This window comes from Pyrus communis, chromosome 5 (assembly GCF_041283825.1).
Source record: "Pyrus communis isolate YQ-2024b chromosome 5, ASM4128382v1, whole genome shotgun sequence".
Lineage (NCBI taxonomy): Eukaryota > Viridiplantae > Streptophyta > Magnoliopsida > Rosales > Rosaceae > Pyrus > Pyrus communis.
The window spans coordinates 28,771,304-28,777,303 of record NC_142569.1 but is presented as its reverse complement, the minus strand read 5'-3'; positions in this window follow the sequence as shown (position 1 = coordinate 28,777,303).

Below are 6,000 nucleotides of genomic sequence, written 5' to 3'. Positions count from 1 at the left end.
ATAATTATTATAGTTTATTTACACTTTCATTAAGTAAAACATAAGATTTTGTGCTATCCACTAGTGTAAATATTTTAAATTGAAGATCGAATTCATTCATTGTATTCATATAGGGTCAAGGAGTGTAGTTGTAAAATATCATCAAATTCGGAGTTAAAATAACCATTAAATCGTGATTTTTCGTTTATAACCGTCAAAAAGTTTTGTCCCGTTACTTGATCTTTGAATGTTTTTTTTTTTACAATTTTTGGCATATGCGATCTCGAAGCATATACCAACAACTTTGACGGTTAGATCGTTGAAACTAGTTTTGTAGAATGCGTATCCCATCAAAACAATATATTCACTAACACTTAAGAGTTTATTCATACTTTCATTAAGTATAACATAAGATTTTGTGGTATCCACTAGTGTAAATATTTTAAATTAAAGATTGAATTCATTCATTGTATTCATATAGGGTCAAGGAGTGTAGCTGTAAAAAATCATCAAAATCGGAGTTAAAATAACCGTTAAATCGTGATTTTTCATTTATAACCGTCGAAAAGTTTTGTCCCGTCATTTGATCTCTGAATTGTGATAGCCCGTCCCGAAATATTTGTATCGATGGTGTGGAATGACGATTTTGCCCTTGGACGTTAGTTGGTATAGTGGGTGATTTGTTATTGGTTGGTTGTTTTGTTGCTAACTAGGACCACACACACACACACACACACCCAAACAAACCCGTGGACTCTCTCTCTCCTCCCTCTCAGATTTTTCTGCATTTTCGTACAACCCGTACGGATGAACCTTCAATCAACCATTTCAGGCACGGATCGAGATCATTGTTAGTGTTTTTGAGTTCCTTGCAAGCTCAGGAACCCTTTGATACCTTTGGTTGGACGTGAGGCCTTCATTTTCCAGAGAAACCAAGAATCCCAATTTGGTGCACTGTTCATGCAATCGTGATCGCGAAGTTTTTAGAAGTTTTTAAGATTCTAGGGAGCTTTAGAACGTCTTCACGAAGCTCGGAGAAGAAAAATGAAGTGTTTTGGACGTCGGGAAGTTGAGTTTGGCAAGTTTCAAGTTTGGCCGGATTATCGTGGATTTTTCCGGTGAGATTCCGTTGGATTTAAGTTCCAAAAGTGGTAAGGTTTTGTTCTACTCGTTGTAAGCTTCATTTTGGTACAAATTTCATGGAATTTGGTTAAGAATTGAAGAAGATATGAAGTTTTGAAGTTTTTCCAGAAACCAACGAAAATTCAAGTTGCAGACGGCGGGGCTAATAGCGGCGGACGGTGGAGACCAGCGAGACTGACCAGAGAAGACGAAGAATATTCCATCAACTTTGACGGAATATACTAACGGCATCAGGTATATATAACGGTATATTCCATTTTTGGACGGAATATTCCCTAACGCTATTAGGGTTTCCGTACGTGTGCCAAGCACGTGCCTGCGCGTGGCAGGCGCGTCTGGTTGTGCCTTGGCCGGTGCGTGGGTGGTCAGAAAATTATTTTTAAAATATGGGGATGTTCATGGTGTTGAGTAGATCACGTTGGTATATTCAAACACCCCATTTGAGCATTGTATGAGAAGTTATTACCTAGTTTTAGTTATGTACTTTAAATTAACATTTATATAGTTGTTTCGCATATACGTGAGACCTATCCTGAGGACGAGCGCAGTCACTCGAGGCTCGGGGGCTACATCCCTTCCACATACCAGTGAATGGACTTTTGGTTTTCCGTATATACCTATATACTTGAGATTTATCCCAGAAAATGAAATTGAATGATTATATGTTTTAAAACGCCATGCAAAGTATCTGCCTATTTTACTTATGCATTAGTAGTTGCATATATTTATGATTGGTGATGCGGACGCACAGGTAAGTGCCAGGTAAGTTCATAAATTAAATATATGAGATTGCTTTAGTTAAGCGATATACGATGGGAGATGCATTGAGAACTCATAAACCTGCACCCCGATGTTAATGCTCCCGTCCAGAGTTAGGGCACAGTCATTCACGTGATGTTCACCTCCCGCACCATACGCTCACCTTGGATCCAAGTTAGGTGCACAGTCCTGTCGTACAGACCATTATAGGTGGTTCTGACTCATAGGTGACCCGCGATTATTTGCACAGTCTTCACGTGATCGTAGCACTTGAGCATATTTATTTACACCCAGTCCTGTCGTACAGACCACTTTAGGTGGTTCCGACTCGTGTGCAGGTATAGTTGTTGAGATGTGGATTTGAGCTCTAGATTTAGCTGTACAGGTCACGTTAGGTGACTCTGGCTGACATATCATTTGCATTGGCTTATATTACTTGGCTTACTTATATTTTATGCTGAGATATTTGATATGGTATATTTGTGAATGTTGCTATTCTGAGCATGGTTATGGTGTGTGTGTGTGTGTGTGTGTGTATATTCTATTTTCTGGGAAATTATACAGGTTTTACAGAGAGGGGTTAGAACTTTTGAGAATGAAATGATTTTGAAAAGTTTTGTTTTTGCCCAGTCACACTTTCTGTTTTGCGCCCCTCCAGGTTTTAGGTAGAAGTGCTTTGGTGGCTCACGAGGATCTTGACGGTGGTTTTGACAGAACAACACAAATGTAGGATCACCTTTGGGTGTTATATAATTATTATTTGTCCTGCTAGACTGCACTTAGGCTACTTATGTTCTGGTTATGAATTCACACTTAATCTTGCACTTGTTCTTAGCTAGTACTGCTAGTAGTTTGGTTTTTATTTATTCACATTTCTATTATTATTTATGCTTCTGCACTGTGCACATGGCTACGTCACCTTCACGTGATGGCCAGCACGCCTCGATTTCGATCGAGGTGTGTCATGAATGTTTGTTTTTTGCAATTTTGTGCGTATACGATCTCAAAGCATATACAAACAAGTTTGATGGTTGGATCGTTGAAACTAGTTTTGCACAATGCGTATCCCATCAAAACAATAGATTCACTAACACTTCGAGTTTATTCATATTTTCATTAAGTATAACATAAATTTTGTGGTATCCACTAGTTTAAATATTTTAAATTGAAGATCGAATTCATTCATTGTATTCATATAGGGTCAAGGAGTGTAGCTGTAAAAATCATCAAAATCGGAGTTAAAATAACCGTTAAATCGTGATTTTTTGTTTTATAACCGTCGAAAAGTTTTGTCCCGTTACTTGATCTCTGAATGTTTGTTTTTTGCAATTTTTGGTGTATGCGATCTCGAAGTATATGCAAACATGTTTGACGGTTGGATAATTGAAACTAGTTTCGTAGAATGCGTATCCCATCAAAACAATAGATTCACTAACACTTAAAAGCGTATTCATACTTTCATTAAGTATAACATAAGATTTTGTGGTATCCACTAGTGTAAATATTTTAAATTGAAGATTGAATTCACTCATTATATTCATATAGGGTCAAGGAGTGTATTTTTAAAAAATCATCAAAATCGAAGTTAAAATAACCGTTAAATCGTGATTTTTCGTTTATAACTGTCGAAAAGTTTTATCCCGTTACTTGATCTCTGAATGTTTGTTTTTTGTAATTTTTTGCTGATGCGATCTCGAAGCATATACAAACAAGTTTGACGGTTGGATCGTTGAAATTAGTTTCGTATAATTCGTATCCCATCAAGTTCAATGGTGGTGTGTGTGTGTGTCTATATATATATATATATATATATATATATATATTAAGTAGATTTAAATCTATTTATTTTGTATGTATCATTATTATAGTTTTTAGAGGTATAAAATTTAATTTAAAATTTAATATATATATATATATATAATTATTATAGTATTTTTTTAGGGTTATAAAATTATTAAATTAATATTTTGCTTATCATGTTGCCCACGTGTATACCCGAATCAACCCGTTAGCTTAACATGTGCTTATCGAGTTACCTGATAACTACCCGATTCGTTATCATGTCGACCTGAACACTTGTTAATTTCGTGTTGTATCGTGTTATCGGGTCGTGTTAGGAATTGCCAGGCCTACCTATTACTATCCACAAATGGAAGTATATTCCCGGCAATGTGAAGCACGACCTAATGGAACAACTATCAGTAATTGTTTTTGTCACAACCCGTCCCGGAATTTTCAATTCCGAGGACGTGAAGTTACGAAGACGCCCTTAAACGGGACTAAGGGGCGTAAAGTTGGCATTGGTTTTTACCTGAAGTTCCTAAACTAATGTTAATTGGAATATTCATTAGTTTTAGGGACTTAAATTTAAGACTTAGAACTAGGTTTATATGTTATAACTTGATGATTTGGGGATTGGGTAGGATCCCACATCCTTCAAATCTCTCCCCCATTTCTGCATCTTGTCTCTCTCTCTCTCCTCCCTCACAAATCTCTCATTCTCTCTGTCAGTTCTCTCTCTCTCCTTCGAACTCACACGGACCACCCACAAACCACCCTAAAACTATACCAACGAAGGATCTAAGACCACCATCGTACTCCTGAAGACCACACGAACACGATGGTACCAATTTTAGGTGAGTTTCACTTCGGAAAACATGGATTTCAATTTCACTGTGCGTGTGCACTGTTCATGCACACGTAAAACTTGATGTTTTTTTGGGATTTTGAAGCTTGTAGGAAGCTTGGTGAGGTCCTAAGGAAGCTCGGAGTGCTTCGTTTGAAGGATTTGGACGTCGGGATCACGAACTGTAAGTTCGGCCGAATTTTCTTATTTTTGGAAAAGTTTGATTCCGTTGTTTTTAGGCCCTAAAACTAGTCCAACGTGGTAGGTTATGATTAGGGCTTCATTTTGGTATAAATTACGTGAAAAATGAACGTAGGAACACGGAGAACGACAAGTTCAAAGTTTGGCCGGAGCTTTCGGGGCTTTTTCTGGTGAATCCACACCGAGTTAGAGGTCAAGGAAGGTATGGATGTGTTCGTCTCGTCAATACCTTCATTTTGATATATGGTACGTCGAAAATGGTTAAGAAATGAAGAAGTTATGACACTTTGAAGTTTACCCAGAAATTCCGGCAAAACACCCACCGCCGGCGAAACCAGTCCGGCGACGCGAGGAAGAAGACGCGCGCGTGGGCAGCGCGTGAACATGGCGCATGGGGGCGCGTGAGAGCTCCAAATTGAGTTCTAAAAATTGTCACGCGTTCGTGACGTCGTGTAGATTACCGTGGTATATTCACACACCCAAATTGAGCAACGTATGAGAAAGTTATGGATGAATGTTTGTGTGTGCGTTTAATTGATGATTTTATAATTATTCTGTTATAGGTGAAACTTGTACGGACGACGAATGTAACCAAACTAGGCGTGAGGGTTACGAGCCGGCTACTTATCAGTGAGTGGGCAGTTATTTTTCAGTATATATATATATACGTATGCTTGACGTATTTCCCAGAAAACGTATTTAAAAAGAAATACGAATTAAATATCCTGTCATATATGCATCATATTTTAATATGTGCATTACCATAATTATGCATAATGTTGCATGGTGCTGAGGAGGCCCAGGTAAGCTACATTTGAGATACATTTGATATACGTACGAAATACATTTGATATACGTATGAAATACGTTTGGAATACGATTGAAATACTATCATCACATGTATTAGTAGTGGCATACATTTATATATGTGTATTGGTGTTGTGGACGCACAGGTAAGTGCCAGGTAAGTGGTATTCATGTTTGTATGCAGTAGTAGTTTGAGATGCTTAGAGAGCTCATAATCTGCACCCACGGTGTTAGTGCTCCCGCCCGTGGCCAGGGCACAGCCTTCACGTGTATGTTCACCTCCCGCACCGCATGCTCGCCTTGGATCCAAGTTAGGTGCACAGCCTGTCGTACAGACCACATTAGGTGGTTCCGACTCGTAGGTGACCCGCGATTTATCGCACAGCTTCACGTGATCGTAGCACTAGAGCATATATATATATTACACCAAGCCTGTCGTACAGACCACGTTAGGTGGTTCCGACTCGTGTGCAGATTCAGTTATT